At 45.0% G+C, this 20,979-nt stretch overlaps 1 protein-coding gene across 2 annotated transcripts in view; it reads left to right on the top strand.

Moving 5' to 3' along the window:
* NSMAF (neutral sphingomyelinase activation associated factor) overlaps positions 1-20,979 on the top strand; it is a 131,249-nt gene that overhangs the window by 40,274 nt on the left and 69,996 nt on the right. Inside the window, exon 1 of one of the 2 annotated variants that reach the window (XM_055546053.1) lies at positions 19,451-19,521. The exons of the other annotated variant lie outside the window; for it this stretch is intronic. The gene's annotated coding sequence lies outside the window, so the exon portion shown is untranslated. Of the gene's footprint in view, positions 1-19,450; positions 19,522-20,979 lie in introns of those variants that run through there. 2 annotated transcript variants of the gene reach the window in all.

The following is a 20,979-nucleotide window of genomic DNA, read 5'->3' as shown; positions in this document are numbered from 1 at the left end:
AGAATCATCTTTAGGGGAATGTGATCATTTACTCTGGAAAATGTCTGAGACATTTTCCCTGCTGGATAGAGAGGGAAAATTAAATTACCTGAAATGAATTCCCAGTTCTCCATATGTGAACTCTCTGTATTACAGATTGTCAGTTTAAGGGCTGTTATTTGTCACCATGGCCATGACCCAGCTAGTGGTGACAAGGCAGTTGAGAAATTATACAGATAAAAATTGTTTTCTCTGGTTATCTACATTGATGTTATACTTTATAAAAACTACAGGAATACAGAATGTTTCTTAACTTGAGGTTTTATTTTAGCTGACGTATTACCCTTGTTTCAAATATCTCTTCAGCCAAGTTAGAGATTCCAGTCTTTTCTTGGTATGTAATTGTGTTTATTGCAGAGTTTATATCTTCTTTTTTTGGCTGCATGGCATGTGGGATCTTAGTTCCCCAACCAGGATCCAATCCCATGCCTCCTGCAGTAGAGATGGGGAGTCCTAACCACTGGACTGCCAGGGAAGTCCCTATCACAAAGTTTCTTAGTGGCTATTTTCTCTAGAACAGCTCCAAAACTCTTACCTTCTAGTATCAATTTCCCTTCTTATTTTTTTTTTTTCCTCCTTTCTTTTAATAAAGTACCATCTTCTCCTGAAGCAAGGGATCAAAATCTTTCATACTTTTGCACTTTTTATTACTTATAGGATAGGAAAATCTCTTTTATATTAGAGTAATTCATTTACAATTCAGTTTATCACAACAACTAGAAACCTTAGAAGTTGCGTGGATAACTGGAACTATGCTTAGAATTGTGATTTTATTTATTGATTGATAGGTGCACTGGATCTTCATTGCTGCATGTGGGCTTTCTCTGGTTGCAGCGAGCTAGGGGCTACTCTCTAGTTGAGGTGGACAGGCTTCTCCTTGCGGTGGCTTCTCTTGTTGCGGCCCCCTGGCTCTAGAGCACAGGCTCAGTAGCTGTGGCCCAGGGGCTTAGTTGCTCCATGGCATGTAGAATCTTCCTGGATCAGGGGTGCAACCCATGTTGCCTGCATTGGCAGGTGGATTCTTATCCACTGAGCCATGAGGGAAGTCCGAATTCTAATATTCTTAACCCTTCCTGAGACAACAGGTGTGTCAAATAAACAAAACTCCTTGCTAACAATTTTTCCATCTCTCTGTCAGAAGTTGTTAGAATCTAGAACTTCCTAATGGCTTTATTCAGCCATTCTCAGACTTCCTCTCCCAAATCCATTTACACCCTTAAAAATTACTGAGAACTTTTATGTGGATATTTACTATCTTAGAAATTGATAGCTAGATGTTTTTAAAATGTTTTTAAATGACAGTAATAAATCTACTACCTGTTAAAATAAATATTTGCATAAAACATGTTTTGGAATAAAATTAATTAGAAGAATGTCATTGTTTCATACTTGACAGTTTCTTTAATGTCTGGTTTAATAGAGGAAAACTGGATTCTAGCAGTATCCTGGGCTTATAATCCCTTGTGATATGTTGTTCTGGTTGAAGTATCTGAAGAAAATCTGATCTCAGATATTTAATTAGAAAAGGGAAGGGTATTTAATAGTCTTCTCATGTAAATGAACTTTCCTCTTTGGTTCAACAGTAGCTCAGCAAGTCGTAACTTCTTAAAGGCTGGTTGAATGGGGAAACTGAAACTGTATCAGTGAACTTTTCAATCCATCAATCTGTCTCCCACTCTGAAAGAATCTTTCACTCACATGTGATTTTGTAACTTCCAAATGTTGACAAATCTCATTATTACTATGTACTATGTTTTAAAAAAAAAATCACAGTTGGTAATATCCACACTGATTCCATCAAGAATATCCTTTTGAATATTAGGAAAATATAAAGCTTATAGTGCTATATGAAGGTTTTTTAAAATTCTAATTTTTGATTCACAGATGTGTGTGTGAGTGAATGTGAGTATGTGTGTGTGTATGTGTGTGTGTATGTGTGTGTTGCACCTCAGAGTATTTAGAAAGAGAATTTATTACTGACTGGAAAACTTGGTCTTGGGTCATGATTTTCAGTATGAATGACCTGAATGACCTTTGAACCAAATCTTTTTGCAGTAAATAATTTTTTCTTTTGCTCACTTCCATTTTTTTTTTTGTTAACATACAAAGTGATATATATTTGTTGTACAAAAATTTAAAAAGCTAAGCAAGTATATGGATAAATGGATAGGGGAAATATATATACATGTGTACAGTGCCCACCGTCATCTGTGGGGAATAAGTTCCAAGCTGCCGGTGGGTGCCTGAAATCATATGTAGGACCAAACTCCATAGATACTGTTTTTCTCTTAGACATGCATACCTATGATAAAGTTTAGGTTATAAATTAGGCATAGTAGGAAATGGCAATAGGCATAGTAAGAGATTAACAATAATAACTCATAATAAAATAAAACAGAAAAGTATGCTGTAATAAAAGTTATATGAATGTGCTCTCGCTCAAAATCTTTTCTCGTACTGTTCTCACCCTTCTTGTGACAGTGTGAGAAGATGAAATGCCATGTGATGAAAAGGAGCTAAGTCAGCGGTGTGGGCGGTGTGTTAGGTTACTACTGGCCTTCTGTCGGTGGGTCAGAAGGAGGACCTTAAACCTTGGGTTGACTGTCAGGAGCTGATCATGTCTGTGGCTGGGACCCCATGTGGGGGCATGGAACTGGACAGGAAGATTGTATCACACTGTTAGGTAGTTAGAATAGGAAAAAGGAGTCCAAAATGGCGGTGACTAAAAGACGAAGAAGGGAAAAGCCCACAAAAATAGAACAAAGGAAGGTCTGAGGACTGGAGTGAGGACCTCAAGTAAAACAAACAGCCCTCCTGCCTAGCCCAATTTACATAGGGCAGGATGGAGGAGAAAAAGCATATAAAAAGAGGAGCCAAAATTGAGCCAGGGACTTCTCTTCCCATCTTTTGGGTCGACTTGCCCTCATGCCTCAAGGATATATTTTCCTTTACTTGCCAATAAAACTGAGCTATAACACTGGTCTGTCCGTCACTTCAGATTTTTGCTACGGCAGGACAGAACCGAGGAAATTACACACTCCCCTGACATATATGGTGCTGTTTCTTGGTTTAACCTGGCTGAAACAACCTCGGCTTGGCCCCTGCAAAGTGGAGGCCAAGCACAGCAGAAGCCCAACTTGGTGAAGCCCCTGTGGCAGAAGCTGAACACAAAGAAAACCCTGCACAGTGGAAGGGAAAAGAAGCCCAGCCTGCTGGAAACCGGGACAGCAAAAACAAACTCAGCAGAAAGCTTATGCGGCTCAGTCTCAGATTCCAGGAGACCTCCTGTTCAGGTAGGAATCCCTCATTCCTATGTCTGGAAGGACATATGGCTAACAAAATCTTAATTCCTTTACAGTCTCTCATTTCTTGTTTCCTTGAACCCCCTGCAAACAGGCCAATGGCAGTGGGTGCAATTGAGGGACTCTGGAAAGGCTACTCCCCAGTGTGTCTCAAAGGCTCCATTATCCTCTGCGCTCTAGTAGCTATTGCCCAAGTGGGTGAGGGTTCTTCTGTCCTTAATCTTCTTTGTGCCGAGGACCAAGCCGATGAAAACTGTGAGCATAGGTCAGGTATTTTTAGCAGATTTTCCAGCAGGTTATGAAGGGGATTCCTCAGTACATTTTTCTCACTGCTTTTTCCTCCCATCCTTCAGTTCCTCTCTCCATCTATGCCACTGCTTACAAACTATTGGGCAGGTCATCATCTTTTCATTTCTGAAAGTTGTGCTTGAAACCGTTTACTAAGATTGGGACTCAAACCCACGTTGCAGGAACTCTGTGCTATGTTTAGTCACTCAGTCGTATCCGGCTGGGACTCGTGCCTGGCCAGAACCCACAGTGCCTGGCTTCAGGACCTAATGAAGCTCAGGCCTGATGTCTCGTTGCAAAATTTCTGTGAGAGACACAGCAGTAGGCAAGAGGTGGATTTGTTTGGATTCAGAGAGAAGCACACTCCACAGGGTGTGGGCCATCACAGAGGAGAGTGCAATGCCCATGGAATGTGGTGTGGTTAGTTCCCACCCCCCACCCCCAACTGGGCGATTTCATATGCTAATGAGTGGGAGGATCATTCCAACATTTCAGGAATCACCCCCTCCTCCCTCTTTTGACCGTGCCTGAACTGTCCTGGCACTTCTGGGTGTGTCATTTAGCTTGCAGATTGAGGATCAAGGTTTAGTTGAATTTGACTTGTCATCTCCGACCCATTTGATTTTAATCAGCTTGTGTTATGCCCTTGGGCTATGTTATTCTTTCAAAAGTTGTGCCCAGTCCTCTTCCCTCCTGTTTCTTGTGCTTTTCCTGAGCCCCGCCCGGGCCCGCAGTGTTGCCTCTACAATCTTCTGGGGGGACAACCAGAAAATAGCTGACCTTTGGGAAAGAAATGCTGTATAATATCCAATCTGTCTAGATATTCAGGCCTTCATCTTACATGTTTCCTACAACATGTGCAACACCAGCATCTCTTAGTGAACCCGCTAGGGAGGGTGACAGGCACACAATGGCTGCTAGAAGCCCATCTGTTGGTGGCATCCCTTCAAGGGCAATTGGGCTTCCGAGGATAATGTTTGCCACTTTGGAAGTTAGCCCTACAGGCCGTTTGGGCCCAAACCCTTGCCACCCTTCTCCTAAAGTTACAAACATACCCCTAAATCAAATCTGCACTCCACTTTTATGGAACATCTGGTCTGTTGCCTCTTATCAATTTGTTCGTAAGCCACTTACTAACTCCTACAACCAGGACCCTGCCCCCTTGTAGGCAACATCACTCCATCTCGCTTATTATTAAAATACTCTAATGCCCCTAAAAGGACCAGATAACCCACTCCTTTGTCATTACTTCTGCCCTTACCTAAAGTGGATCTACAACAATGAAACGTTTACCATTGGACATACCCTAGTCTGCTCTTATGGAGGACTAGGGGAGACTTACATTCCCTCAGAGCAATAGAAGATAAGGCTTATGGCTGTTTCACCAGGTTCCCAGTCTCAGGGCACAGACTTGGATTGCTTACATCATGGTATCTATTCCAATCCGTGGTGGACAAACCAGCAATAAGTTAAGATTACAACCCCTTAATCCTACCCAGCACTGGTCATGCTGGAGACCTTGGGGATGCCCAACTCCAGCCTGGGGGTCCCAGGAGGTCGACCTGCCTAGGGATCCAGTCCCCAGGAGGTTGTTACCTCTCAGCCTGCTCAGGGATCCACCAGCCTGGGGTCCCAGGAGGTCGACCTGCCTCAACCTGCCTGGTCCCTGGGAGGTTGTCATGCCTCAACCTGCTCAGAGATCTGCCAGTTCAGGGGTCCCAGGAGTCAACATGCCTCAACCTGACCAGGAACGCAATTCTCAGGAGGCTGACATGCCTCGACCTGCCTGGGGATTCAATCTGCAGCAAGTTGTTATGCCTAAATCTGACCCGGGGATGCCCGGCTCTCAGGTTGCAACAGTACTGGGTAGGATACGCTTCAGAAAGACTCCCCCCTCAAGAAGTCCACCTATGGAAATAGAAGGAAGCCTATTAGCTGTGGGACTACTCCTGGTCTCAGCAATAACTCAGGAGTCCAATGAGAACCCCATTGCCTTTCTGGAAAGGCTAAAAGAGGCCCTCCAAAAGTTTACCAATCTGGACCTAGACTCTTATGAGGGACAGGTGATTTTAAAGGACAGATTCCTGTCCCAATGTGCCTCAGATATCGGGATAAAGTTAAAACTGCTACAGCAGCAGGACCCTGCTGCCTCTTTAGATGAGATGGTCCAGACAGCCACCAATACCTTTTATTACAGAGAACAGAATAGGGAGGCCAAGGCCCAGGAAAGGGAGAAAAGGAAAGAGACAAGGCATGACCAGATGCTGGCTGCCCTCCAGGGAAGCCCTATGGCAAACCCCGAGTCCTTGAAGGACAAGGCACAAGGCAAAAGCCTAATCTGTAGACAGGCACGACATCGGGCCAAAGAGTGTCCAAACAGTGACAAGTCTCCTAAAATAGCTTGCTACAAATGCCATCAATTGGGACACTGGGCAGCACTCTGCCCTCGGGGCCCAAGAGCCTCAAAGTCAAGTGCCAAGCCTTCCCTCACAATGGTTCAACAGGACTGAAGCAGCCTGCTCCAGCCATCCCGCCTGTCACATATAACCATCACAGGGCTGGAGCCAAGGGTGCAACTGGATGTGGCAGGTACGTCTGAGAATTTCTTGTTGACACAGGGGCTACCTACTCTGTCCTGACCGCCTACTCTGGAGCCATCTCCTCCCAAACCTGTACCATTTTGGGTGCTACAGGAAAAACAGTTAACAAAAAGATTCACCTGAGCACTTCTTTGTTGCTGGGATGGACAAATATTTTCCCACCAGTTTCTGGTGGCCCCTGAGTGTCCTATTTTCTTATTGGGAAGAGATCTTTCCCTGCCTTTGAAATCTTGCAGCTATTGCAGTCCTGATAGAAGATGCTTTAAAACTCTCTTTTGGGGGCAAACTATTTTTACCAGCCACCAAGTGAAACAACTCCTGCACGGGAGAGGCCATTTATGGATGTGTGATCAAAGAATCCTCAGATATCAAGTAGTGCTGATGGAAAATCCAGGCCTGAATATATCCCTTTGTGAGGTTCTTAACCCAGCTACCCTCCTGTCTACCCCCTAGGGCTCTCTCCCCTTTCACTCTTGCCTAGAAACTTTGGACCACTGGACAAAACCCCAAGAGGGACTTTCAGAAGATCCTCTGACCAGTCCTGAGGAAATCTGGTACATTGACAGAAGCAGCTTTGTCTTGGATGGAAAAAGAAAAGCTGGATTTGCTGTAGCCTCCAATTTTGAGACCATAAAGGCTAAACCTTTGCCACCAGGTACTTCAACCCAATTAGTTGAGCTCATAGCCCTGACTCGAGATTTAGAGTAAGGAAAAAGAGTAGCCATTTACACTGACTCCAAGTATGCCTTTCTGGTGCTACATAAACATGCTGCTATTTGGAAAGAAAGAGGCCACTTGACCATCCGAGGGACCCCAATCAAATGTGGTGATCAAATCCTTAGGCTCTCAGAGGCAGTTCCTCTGCTCTCTGAGGTTTCAGTCTCCTATTGTAAAAAACACCTAAAAGGGAGAATGGAAGTGTCACGAGGGAACCAAGCAGCTGATCAGGCAGCTAAGAGAGCAGCATTACACAACAATGACCTAATAGGGGTTGCCACCTTAGTTCCACAGACTAATTTGCCAGAAACTCCTTCATATCCTGAAGGTGAGACTCTTAAAGCTACGAGAGAAGGCTTTCAAGGTCATATGGGGTGGTTCCACAAGGAGGGACTCCTTTTTCTACCTGGGAATTTCCAATGTAAGTTGGTTAACTCCTTACTTGGCACCACTCATTTAGGGGAGAAGGCCCTCCAAAGATTACTAGAAAGGTCCTTCAGAGGAACAGGCCTCCAAACGACTATAAGGCAAGTGGTCTCCTCTTGTCCCACTTGCCAATTAACCCCCAAGGAGCTCAAAGACCCCAGCTGGCCCAGCCTGTCCAATGATGTGGGACATACCCAAGAGAGGACTGGCATATGGGCTTCACCCAGATGCCAGTTTTTCAAGGGTATAAATACCTATTAGTCATGATAGATATATTCACAAGATGGATAAGGCTTTCCCACCTAGACTGAGAAGGCTGAGGAGCTGGTTAAAAAAAAAAAAAAAAACTGCTCCATGAAATCATTCCAAGATTTGGTCTGCCCAGGTCATTACAAAGTGGCAATGGGAAATCATTTACTTCTAAGGTTACGCAAGGGGTCTCTAAAGCATTGGGCATTACTTATCATCTCAATTGTGCCTGGAGGCCTCAGTCTTCAGGAAAAGTAGAAAGAGCCAGCCAATTATTAAAATTGGCAAATAAAAAAGATAACCCAGGAGGCCTCCCTAGGATGGAAGGAGGCTTTACCAATAGCTCTCCTCCACACCCATATTGCCCCTAAGGAACAGGTTGGTTTTAGTCCTTCTGAGATGCTATATGGGAGACCTTTTGTTTATGTCAATAACCTCTTCCTAGATCCAGAGGCTCAGACCCTCCAGTCTTATACCATGGCCATTGGACACAGTTCCAACAAGATATATACTTTGGGGTGTCAACCAGGACCCAAAATATTCTAAAGAGCCACCACTATATGCTCCAGGGACTCAAGTCCTAATTAAAGTCTAGAAGGATGGGTCCCCAAAGGCTCAACTCCATCCCACATGTGAGGGCCCCTACCCTGTAATACTTTCTACCCCCACAGCAGTGAAAGTACCAGGACATGACTCCTGGATTCACTACTCACGAGTCAAGCCATGGAAAAAAACAGAAGAGGACACTCAATACACCCATGAGCCCCTGGGAGATCTCAGATACCTATTCAGGACTGCAAATGAGTGCCAGTCTAATGAACACCCACAAAACTAAGTTTCTGGGGATAAGATTTCTCAGGATAGTGCTAAAAAGCCAGCACAGCTTGGCAGGGGTTATACTCTAAAACAGACAGGAGGTAGATCTCCTCATCCCTGAATGAGGAGGGGCTTGAGTCATCTTAAATGAGACATGATGTTTCTGGGTAAATAGCTCCAACTAAGTTAAAGAAAGTCTCACAGTCCTCAAGGAAAAGATTCAGATTCTACAGGGTCTCAAAGAATGAGCTGGAGAGTTCTCAGGGTGGCTACAGTCTCTCTTTGGGGGATCCTTCTCCTGGTGAGGGGAATTTGGAGTTGACTAATACCCCTACTAATTCCTATTATCACCATATTGATGCTGCTTATGATTGCTCCATATGTTTTCAATTGTCTAACCTGTTTTGTCTCTGCCCAGGTCAACAAGCTACAACATGCAGTGCCAGTTCAACAAGGATATATAAAACTACAGCCAACCACAGAAAATATCACTCACCCTTAGATGGACACCACTATAAGGACTCTGAGGCTTAAGACTAGCAAGAGGGGGAGGCCCAATACCCCTCGCCATCCCAGTTCAGCAGGAAGTAGCCAGAAAGACTTCTATGCCCTTATTCCCAAAGAATTGGGCCTCCCATCTCTTCAGGGGGGAATGTTAGGTAGTTACAATAGGAAAAAGGAGTCCAAAAAGGTGGTGGCTAAAAGATAAAGAGGGGAAAAGCCCACAAAAATAGAACAAAGGAAGGTCCAAGGACTGGAGTGAGGACCTCAAGTAAAACAAACAGCCCTCCTGGCTAGCCCAATTTACATAGGGCAGGCTCCTGGGGAGGAGAAAAAACATATAAAAAGAGGAGCCAAAATTGAGCCCGGGACTTCTCTTCTTGTCACCTCTTTTGGGTCTGCCTGCCCTCACACCTGGAGGATGTATTTACCTGCCAATAAAACTGAGCTGTAACACTGGTCCATCCATCACTTCAAATTTTTGCTGTGGCAAGACAGAACGGAGGAAATTACACACTCCCCCGACAACACTACTGAGAATGGTATGCAATTTAAAACTTATGAATTGTTTATTTCCAGAATTTTCCATTTAGTATTTCCAGGCTGAAGTTGACTGTGGGTTACTGAAACCACGGAAAGTGAAACTTCAGATAAGGGGGGACTGCTCTACCCATAATCCCACCATTGAAGCAATACTGTGAACATCTTGGTGGATATTGTGCTGCCTTTTTCTCTGTTTTAAGTGATCATCAGGCCTGTCTGGAAAATAATGATCAAAAATAATTCATGTTCTCCAGTCATGTTCCCCATTTCCATCTAAATTATATACAACTCTCAGCCAGAGTTTCACTGGGTTGGTTGGTTTTTCTTTCTGGAAAGCCATTCCATCCGCCTTACAATACTGTCTTGTTTTGGTTTCCTATGGCTGCGGTGTCAAATTACTATGAACTCTGTGGCTTCCATCAGAGCTGGAATCTCACTGAGCTAAAACCAAGGTGTCAGCAAGGCCCTGCTCCTGTCTGGAGGCTCCGGGGGAGAATCTGGTTCTCTGCTTTTTCCAATCTATTGAGGGCGCCTGCATCCCCTAGTTCATGGCCTCTGTCTTCCAGGTTAGCAAGTGTGACTTGAGTCTCCCACTGCCATCTCTCGGGTTCTCTCTTCTGCACTCACACCTCCCTGTGACTACAGCTTGGAAAGGACTCATGTGATTAGAGTGGGCACATCTAGATGATCCAGGATAATCTTGCCCTTTCAAGGTCTTTAAATCAGAATCTTTTTGTCCATGTAAGTTAATATTCATCCTTTTTGACGTGAAGTTGTGAACGTCTTTGGGGAGCATTCTGATGAGGTTTCATTATTTTCAAAAGCAATTTATATCATTTATAAAGCAATATGCTGGGACTCTTAGCATGGCTAAGATTCATGCTCCCAATGCAGGGGGCCCGGGTTTGATCCCTGGTCAAGGAACTGGATTTCACATGCTGCAACTAAGACCTGGTAAAACCAAATAAATAAATATATTTTTTTTAAAAGCAATATGCTATATAATGGGTATTTCCTGGTGGCTCAGACAATAAAGAATCTGCCTGCAATGCAGGAGACCAGGGTTCAATCCCTGGATCAGTAAGATTCCCTGGAGTAGGAAATGGCAACACACTCCAGTATTCTTGCCTAGAGAGTTCCATGGACAGAAGAGCCTAGCAGGCTACAGTCCAAGGGGTCACAAAAGAGTCGGACTCTACTTTTTTTTAATGCTATATATGCATATTCTTCATCAGATATCTTATTCATTAATCTTTGCTAAAGTAGATTTGGATGTTTTGTGTTGTCCTAGCCATGACTGTGTTCTAATTTCCACATTCTTTATGTATCTAGAAACAGGTAATCTGTCTACACCTTGTCATTTGTCAACACCCTCTAAATAAAGGATATATATATTAAAGGTGGCAAGCCACACAACAGTGATCATAAATCTAGTCTACTTTGCAACTAAAATCTCTTGAATGTTAAGACCACATATAGAGTGATATTTTCCACTCATTCAAGCAGTGACAACCAGGCCCGTTTTCAGTCAAGGTTCCAAGCTGATTTTAAGCCCTAGTGAAGAAATTAAGGAATAAAAGCAAGGTGAAGCAAGGAATGCTTTCTGAATATTGAAACAAAGGGAGTCTATACTCACTTGGGCAAAGAAGGGCAGTTGAAGTGACCTTAACAATGGAGGCGAGAAGCTTCATTGAAAGAACAAGCCACCAAGCGTGGCCACTTGAGTTTATCAGGGTATAGACTCACATAGCACACAGGATTCTATACTGCATGAACAAGATGACATGGATTTGTTAGCTATGCTCAAAGTACTAATGGAAAGAGCATGCTGTGAAACTTGAACAAGATAGGTACAATAAATAAGAGGAAGTATGGTCTCATGAAACAGGTAACAGGCCAATGGAGTTGAATTTCTATGCTTTCTATCAGCTTGTGTTGGTAAGATATGCATGGGACTGACACCATGAATTGCTATGATTGCTATAGATCATAAATGAGTAACATAATCTCTGTCCTGAAGGGGCAGTTACGAGAGCAAGGTAAACAGAAATGTAAACAAATAATTACATGAGGGTATGAGCTAAAATTAGACTCTGAACCAGAAGCTGTGAGAATCTGGGTGATTCAAATGTCTGCTCTTTTTCACTTAGGGTGTGGGTGACTGGGGAGCTCAAAGAGGAAGTGAAATTTGACTTGTATCATGAATGGGAGGTCAGAGGACAGGGAAATTACTGAGTCAGAACAGCTTTGCAAAGGCCTGAGTGTGTGGACAAGCACATTGTTACGCCTGGTCAAGCCTCCCTTTCAGGCTTCTGAAGCTCAGAGCAATCACAAGTGAGCAGAAGCCAGAAGCCAGGGAACCATATATTCAGGACCCAAACTACAATTTTCACTATCTGTCCTCCCATTTCTCACGTATTTACTTCTGTTATCATTAGTAGCCCAGCTTCTCCAGCTGTTGACTAGGTCAGGACACTCACTCTGAACTTCATCTCCTCTCCACCCCTCTCCTCCCAACTCTTTGGGAGTTAACATAACAGCCCCTTCAGGACAGAGACTATGTTCCTCATTTCTGATCTGTAACAATCATAGCAACTCTTAGTCCTTTGTCCTGTGTAATCCTGGGTTCTTAAACCTGTGCACCTTAGGACCAAGAGATAAGCATCTTCCTTGCTTCCTTTTGCTATATTCACATGATTTATTTTTCTCCTTCAGGAACCAGAATTCCTTAGAAGTTAATGACATTAGGCTTTATCATCTATTGTCCTGTTGGGAATCCACCTGATTCATGAAAGGCTTTGACTCTGGGCTCACCGAGTCCCTCTTCCCTAGCCCATCATTAACCTTGATGGCATCTGTGCCCACATGCCTGACCCAGTTGATCTCGCAGCCTGTTATTCTGTGACCCTCTCACCCCCAGCCAGGTTTTCCTGTGCCATATGGCAGCTAGTAGTGCCATCTCATCTCTCTGTAGCACTTATGGTTTGCGATCTTTTTTTTTTTTGGCTGCACCATGTGACTTGTGGTATCTTGTATCTTACTTCCCCAAACAGGAATTGAACCTGGGCCCTCCACAGTGGAAGTACAGAGTCCTAACCACTGAACCTCCAGGGAATTCCCTGCAATTATTTTATATTTTGGTTTGTTTATAGTCAATTTTACCCACTAGATGCTCTGTAAAGACTGGAATCTTCTCTGCTTTGTTTATATTTATCCCCAGCTCTTAGCACTGTTTGGGAGCATAGATACAAATTTGTGTCAGAAAATATTTAGAGATATACAGTGGGAAAGACAAAGAAAGGCTCCTAAAAAGTATCAGTGCCATGCTAGGAGCTGGGCTTTACCTTGGGAACACATGGGAGCCTCCAGGAGATGGCCCCTAGGACATGGGAGAAAATGTATATTCTAACAAAGATGCATTCAGTTCAGTTCAGTCACTGATTCGTGTCCAACTCTTTGCAACCCCATGAACCACAGCACGCCAGGCCTCCCTGCCCATCACCAACTCCCGGAGCCTACTCAAACTCATGTCCATTGAGTCGGTGATGCCATCCAACCTTCTCATCCTCTGTCGTCCCCTTCTCTTCCTGCCCTCAATCTTTCCCAGCATCAGGGTCTTTTTCTATGAGTCAGCTCTTCGCATCAGGTGGCCAAAGTATTGGAGTTTCAGCTTCAACATCACTCCTTCCAATGAACACCCAGGACTGATCTCCTTTAGGATGGACTGGTTGGAGCTCCTTGCAGTCCAAGGGACTCTAAAGAGTCTTCTCCAACACCACAGTTCAAAGGCATCAATTCTTCAGTGCTCAGCTTTCTTTATAGTCCAACTCTCACATCCATACATGACTACTGGAAAAACCATAGCCTTGATAGACAGACCTTTGTTGGCAAAGTAATGTCTCTGCTTTTTAATATACTGCCTAGGTTGGTCATAACTTTCCTTCCAAGGAGGAAGCATCTTTTAATAAATTTCATAGCTGCAATCACCATCTGCAGTGATTTTGTAGCCCCCAAAAATAAAGTCTCTCACTGTTTCCACTGTTTCCCCATCTATTTGCCATGAAGTGCCAGGAAGTGGACCAGATGCCTTGATCTTAGTTTTCTGAATGTTGAGCTTTAAGCCAACTTTTTCACTCTCCTCTTTCACTTTCATCAAGAGACTCTTTAGTTCTTCTTCAGTTTTCACCATAAAGTTGGTGTCATCTGCATATCTGAGGTTATTGATATTTCTCCTGCAATCTTGATTCCAGCTTGTGCTTCCTCCAGCCCAACATTTCTCATGATGTCCTCTGCATATAAGTTAAATATGCAGGGTGACAATATTCAGCCTTGGTGTACTCCTTTTCCTATTTGGAACCAGTCTGTTGTTCCATGTCCAGTTCTAACTGTTGCTTCCTGACCTGCATACGGGTTTCTCAAGAGGCAGGTCAGGTGGTCTCGTATTCCCATCTCTTTCAGAATTTTCCACAGTCCATTGTGATCCATACAGTTAAAGGCTTTGGCATAGTCAATAAAGCAGAAATAGATGTTTTTCTGGAATTCTTGCTTTTTTGATGATCCAGCGGATGTTGGCAATTTGATCTCTGGTTCCTCTGCCTTTTCTAAAAGCAGCTTGAACATCTAGAAGTTCATGGTTCACGTACTGCTGAAGCCTGGCTTGGAGAATTTTGAGAATTACTTTACTAGCGTGTGAGATGAGTGCAATTGTGTGGTAGTTTGAGCATTCTTTGGCATTGCCTTTCTTTGGGATTGGAATGAAAACTGATCATTCTGTCGTTTTTGAGATTGCATCCAAGTATTGCATTTCGGACTCTCTTGTTGACTATGATGGCTACTCCATTTCTTCTAAGGGATTCCTGCCACAGTAGTAGATAAAATGAGCATCTGAGTTAAACTCACCCATTCCAGTCCATTTTAGTTCGTGAATTCAAGGAAAACAAAGATGTGTACTCAAATGTTAATAGCAGCTTTATCTATATTAGCCCAAAACACTGAACACATCCCAGATTTCCATCAATTGTTGAAAAGACAAACTCATTGTGGTTTATTCATACAAAGCTTACTGTTCAGCAAAAAAAAAAAAAAAAAAGAAAGAAAGAAAAAGAATGAAGTAGTGTTCAAGGTAACCACGTGGATGTACCTTAAGAGCTCTGGGCTGAGGGAAGGAAGTCAGACATGCTTCATAACTCCATTTATATGAAAGTCTAGAAAAGAAGAGTAAACAGGCAAAAAGCAGATCAGTGGTTGCCAGGAATCAGGAAGGGACACCGGGGTTCCTGACAACAGGGCACAAGAAAGCATTTTAGGGTGATGGAAATTCCTACATCACAAGCATGGTGGTGGTCACCTGACTGCACACGTGTCATAACACATCCATGGCACACTTACAACTGAGGAACATTATTGTAAGCTATACCTCAGTAAACCTGACTGAAAATGGGTATGTGGATGTACAAATACTATCAATTACTAAGAGAAACTGAGGAAAAGCAGACTTTATGAGGATGTCAGGGATGTCCCTGATGGTCCAGTGGCTAAGACTCTGGGGGCTGGGTTCAGGGAGCTAGATCCCACACGCCGCAACTAGGAGGTCACATGCTGCTACTGAGAGAGCCTGCGTGCTGCAACTAAGACCCAGTGTGGCCAAATAAATAAAACTAGGTATTTTTTTGAAAGGGGATGTCAGAAACACTGAGTTGATCGTTCCCCCTCCCTGCCTTCAAGGAAGATTGTCTAGGAGCAGCTGTCACTGGTAGGTGTGTTGGGGCTCCCTTGGGTACACTGACAGAGGAAAATTTTGTTTTCTTCCTGTGAGGTTACTTAGAGCTTTAATACAATAATGAGGGCTTCTGATTCTTAGTTTTGTCTTTTTTTCTTTAAGGTCTCAGAATTGCCACTGCTGCTGCTGCTGCTGCTAGTCATGTCCAACTCCGTGCGACCCCATAGACAGCAGCCCACCAGGCTCCCCCGTCCCTGGGATTCTCCAGGCAAGAACACTGCAGTGGGTTGCCATTTCCTTCTCCAGGGGATCTTCCCGACCCAGGAATTGATCCCAGGTCTCCTACACTGTGGGCAGATTCTTTACTACCTGAGCCACTGCTGCCAAGTCGCTTCAGTCGTGTCCGACTCTGTGCGACCCCATAGACAGCAGCCCACCAGGCTCCCCATCCCTGGGATTCTCCAGGCAAGAACACTGGAGTGGGTTGCCATTTCTTTCTCCAATGCATGAAAGTGAAAAGTGAAAGTGAAGTCGCTCAGTCGTGTCCGCCTCTTAGCGACCCCATGGACTGCAGCCCACCAGGCTCCTCCATCCATGGGATTTTCCAGGCAAGAGTACTGGAGGGGGGTGCCATTGCCTTCTCCGCAGAATTGCCACTAGCAATGTATAATTGCAAAGAAAGTAGATTTGACTCAGGCAGACACGGGATCAGATCTTGTCACTGTCACTTATCAACTGGCATTGTTACTTACTATTGGACATATTATTAAACTGCATAAAGCTTTAGCTGTTCTCTTCCAAAGAATGGAAATAATAGAACAGTCTAGAGATTTGCCAAGAAGGAAGTCAAATAGTTCCTCTGGAGTGGCAGGTGACAGCTGCTAGATGGGCTTGGCAAATGCCTCTAGATTTAGCAGGTACGGGGACAGTGTACTCACATGGATTTGGAGAGCGTGTCACTTACCAGGGAGCAGGCAACATGAGCCGATTGACCCTCACGTCCCACTGGGGCGATGAGGCAGTCAGTGGATGTGGACGCACCGTGGTCCTGCATCACAGCTCAGGAATTCGCATCTTTGGAAATCCCCAGCCTTCTGCAGGAAAGTGAAAGTTGTTCAGTCTTGTCTGACTTTTTGTGACCCCATGGACTATAATCCACCAGCCTCCTCTGTCCCTGGGGATTCTCCAAGCAAGAATACGGGAGTGGGTTGCCATTCCCTCCTCCAGGGAATCTTCCCACCCAGGGCTCGAACCCAAGTCTCCTGCATTGCAGGAAGATTCTTTACTGTCTGAGCCACCAGGGAAGCCACAGCCTTATTCAGAGGCTGCTGGCAAACCTGCGCCCTCTCTCCTCTGGAGAGAACTATTACATTAATTATCCTGAGAGGTTGGCAGGTCTTCCCTGGGGCAGGGAGGGTGTGGTCCTTATCATCCCCAGGGTGTCTCTGGGCAGAGGATACTCTTGATCTCTACTCTCCTAGAATGGAAATAAATCTGAGCAAATTGACTGATGATGCCTAACACGGAGAAATGTGAAAGATTTGTGGAGAATTAGCTCCCAACGGGATTGAAGAATAAAATGCATGCAAAGTACTCAGCATCGTGTTTTCTACAAAGTAATTGCATCATAAATTCAGATAGCAATAATATTGACAATTACAATGATGAGGCAACACAGTGGGGGAAAAACAAGGCTTATTTTCTTTAAACCTGGCATCTCATGCCTCTTAGAGAGGAAACTGCTTATTGGGGGAAATGTGCTGATAAGTGCTTGCAGTAAAATGTGAGCACACCACTCCCCCACCTGAGGTTGCATATTTGCTGATGCCAGGATGAAGAGAAGGGCAGGGGGTGAGGGTGGGGGGAGGTGGAGGTGCTGCTGTCTTTAAGACTGGGAAGGAATTTGTTCTAAAGCCAAGTTTCTCAAGAGTGGTCTCTAGATAAGCATCAGTACTACCTGGGGGCTCAGGACTCTCGGTTCCCACCTCAGATCTGTGTGCTCAGTCACAGTCATGTCTGACTCTTTGCGACCTCATGGACTGTAGCCCGCCAGGCTCCTCTGTCCTTGGGATTTCCCAGGCAGGAATACTGGAGTGCTTTGCCATGCCCTTTTCCAGGGGGTCTTCCCGACCCAGGGATCCAACCTGCATCTCCCATGTCTTCTGCTTTGCAGGAGGATTTTTCACCTGATGAGACATTGGGGAACCCATCTAGTAGATCAGAAACACCAGGGTGGGGCCAGCAATCTGTGTTTCTAACAAGACCCCAGAGGATCCTGGGGCCGGATGCCTTAGCCCTAGAAAGGCTGTGGGGTGGGAGAGGGGTAAGGAATCTGTAAGCCTGGAATCTTTGTGGAAGAAAAATGTGAGGGCTCCTCAGTGGTGGTAGACTTAAAACAGCTAAGAAAATATTCATAGTGTGTTTTTTTTTTTAATGTTTACTTATTTGGCTGCACTAAAGGAGATCAGCCCTGGGATTTCTTTGGAAGGTGTGATGCTAAAGCTGAAACTCCAGTACTTTGGCCACCTCATGCGAAGATTTGACTCATTGGAAAAGACTGATGCTGGGAGGGATTGGGGGCAGGAGGAGAAGGGGACGACAGAGGATGAGATGGCTGGATGGCATCACTGACTCGATGGACGTGAGTCTCAGTGACCTCCAGGAGTTGGTGATGGACAGGGAGGCCTGGCATGCTGTGCTTCATGGGGTCGCAAAGAGTTGGACACGACTGAGCGACTGAACTTAACTGAACTGAAGTCTTAGCTATGGCATTCAAACTCTTAGTTGCTGCATATGGGATCTAGTTCCCTGAACAGGGATCCAACCCAGGGTCTCTAACATGGGTTTTTAACAGCAGTTTGCACTGATGTTACTGCTGCCAGGATTCACAACTCTCCATTAACGTGGTGGGGAGGCGGGCAGATAAAATGCTCCCATGGTGAAAGCAAAGACACGTGTCAAGAAGCAGGATCTCAGGAGGCAGAGAGAGTCATGATGATGGAAGCCCTCAGTGAAAGGAAGCGACATGTTGGAAAGGGTGTTGAATTCTGTGAGCTTTGAGCCAATTTTATCTATAAATCAATGGGCTGGAGTGGGCTTCCCGGGTTGCTCGGATGGTAAAGAATCCGCCTGCAATGCAGGAGACCTGAGTTCGATCCCTGGGTCAGGAAGATATCCCCTGGAGAAGGGACTGGCTACCCAGTCCAATATTCTTCCCTGGAGAATCCCATGGACAGAGGAGCCTGGCAGGCTATATAGTTCATGGGGTCGCAAAGAGTCAGACACAACTGAGAAACATTCTCACATGAGCTAGAAGAGAGAGAATCAGCTTACACATGGGCCATGGTAATAACATTTCAGTAATCAGATCATTCCCACAGAGGTCTTGAGTATAGGTAATGGAATACCAAGGAAGGATAAGAATAATTTTTCCTTAAGAAAAATAAATAAGGATTATTCTTCTTTAAGAATTGCAGGCAGATTCTTTACCAACTGAGCTACAAGGGAAGCCCTTTTAAGAATAAGACTGAAGTCTAATGAGTGTGATACCACCCTGTTTAACTGAATCCTTTCTGTGATGAGACATAAAGAACCTGAGCTTCAGAAATCCAATGTTCTAAATCTCCTTGCTTCCTGGGTGGCTCAGATGGTTAAGAATCTGCCTGCAATGCAGGATACCTGGCTTTGATCTCTGGGTCAGGAAGATCCCCTGGAGAACAAAATGGCAACCCACTCCAGTACTCTTGCCTGGAGAATCCCATGGACCGAAGAGCCTGACCCCAGTTCATGGGGTCACAAAAAGGCAGACACAACTTAGCGACTAAACAACAACAACACAGAGTGGAAACAGAAGTCCAGGTGGGACAGACTGAAGACAGGCAGGGTGAGAAAGCACCCCGGGAGGCAAATGTTTCCAGAAGTCTGGCTAAGAATGGGGAGATGGAAGGAGATGCGGGGTAAGGGGAACATCGTTCGAAACTATATATTTGGATGGGAATGACTTAGTGAGGGAGAAAAAGACAAAGCAAGAGAGAAAGAGGGAAGAGAGAAGGGATAATTACAGAGGCTAAGCTGACTGAGTGGGAAGAAGAGGCTGACGTTGAGAAAATGCACTTGGAAATGGCAGAACGAAGTGAAGGGCACAGGTGTTGGGGGGCTGGTGGTTTGGGGTGGGAGGAGAAGGAAGGAACCACCCCCGCCCCCGCCCCCACAGTCCTCTCTTCATTATCAAGGAACACAACCCCCATAACAGCAGAAGCGTATCTGAGCTGTTGTTCAAGAAAGTCTTTTTGAGAGAGTTTTTCCCCTTCTCCTGTCAAAGGTAAGCTGGGAAGTGAAAAATCTCAGAGTGGATAGCTGTAAATGCGAGTCTTTATCTGCTGGCTGGCAGCTGCCTTCCCAGGGAGAGCAGGAGACAGACGCCCTGAACCTCCTGATGATATTTCAAATGGCTTTCGAGTCCTTTAGGGAGCCAATCCTGGGTTGTGGGAGACACATCTCAAGGGTTCAGAGAAAGAATTCACAGCTGTAAGCCCTTTTTGTAAATGCCCTAAGAAACAGCAGTCAGGGCCCATGTCAGATGTTGGCTATGTATGTACTCAATTGTGTCTGACTTTTTGTGACCCTGGACTGTAGCCTGCCAGGCTCCTCTGTCCAAGATATTCTCCGGCAAGAATACTGGAGTGGGTAGCCATTTCCTCCTTCAGGGGATCTTCCCTACCGAGGGATCGAACCCACTTCTGCATTGCAGGCAGATTCTTAACCACTGAGCCACCAGGGAAGCCCCAGGTGTTGGCTACAATAAATAGTAAATCCTCTGGGAAGCCTTAAGCCTCCTCAGACAGGCACTTCAGGGGAGCTGGGGATACCCAGGTATGAGGCCTGGGTAGTCAGAAACTGCTTCTGTTTGTACAGGTCTTGTACTGTGGCAGGCAAAATCATATGTGCTGAGGAGGAACTCAAAAGCCTCTTGATGAAAGTGAAAGTGGAGAGTGAAAAAGTTGGCTTAAAGCTCAACATTCAGAAAACGAAGATCATGGCATCCAGTCCCACCACTTCATGGGAAATAGATGGGGAAACAGTGGAAACAGTGCCAGACTTTATTTTTCTGGGCTCCAAAATCACTACAGATGGTGACTGCAGCCATGAATTAAAAGACGTTTACTCCTTGGAAGGAAAGTTATGACCAACCTAGATAGCATATTCAAAAGCAGAGACATTACTTTGCCAACAAAGGTTTGTCTAGTCAAGGCTGTGGTTTTTCCTGTGGTCATGTATGGATGTGAGAGTTGGACTGTGAAGAAGGCTGAGCGCTGAAGAATTGATGCTTTTGAACTGTTGTGGTGAAGACTCTTGAGAGTCCCTTGGACTGCAAGGAGATCCAACCAGTCCATTCTGAAGGAGATCAGCCCTGGGATTTCTTTGGAAGGTGTGATGCTAAAGCTGAAACTCCAGTTCTTTGGCCACCTCATGCGAAGACTTGACTCATTGGAAAAGACTCTGATGCTGGGAGGGATTGGGGGCAGGAGGAGAAGGGGATGACAGAGGATGAGATGCTGGATGTCATCACTGACTCAATGGACGTGAGTCTGGGTGAACTCCAGGAGTTGGTGATGGACAGGGAGGCCTGGCGTGCTGTGCTTCATGGGGTCGCAAAGAGTCGGACACGACTGAGCGACTGATCTGATCTGATCTGATAGTCTGTGGTTTTCTAGGCCAAGGCATGGTGGAGAGGAAGGCTCAAAGTGGCGAGGCTGGAGTTCGCTCCGGCAGGGAATCT

Source organism: Bubalus kerabau, chromosome 14, assembly GCF_029407905.1.
Source record: "Bubalus kerabau isolate K-KA32 ecotype Philippines breed swamp buffalo chromosome 14, PCC_UOA_SB_1v2, whole genome shotgun sequence".
Lineage (NCBI taxonomy): Eukaryota > Metazoa > Chordata > Mammalia > Artiodactyla > Bovidae > Bubalus > Bubalus kerabau.
Note: the sequence above shows the minus strand (reverse complement) of the source record. Positions and strands in the feature narration are given on the sequence as shown.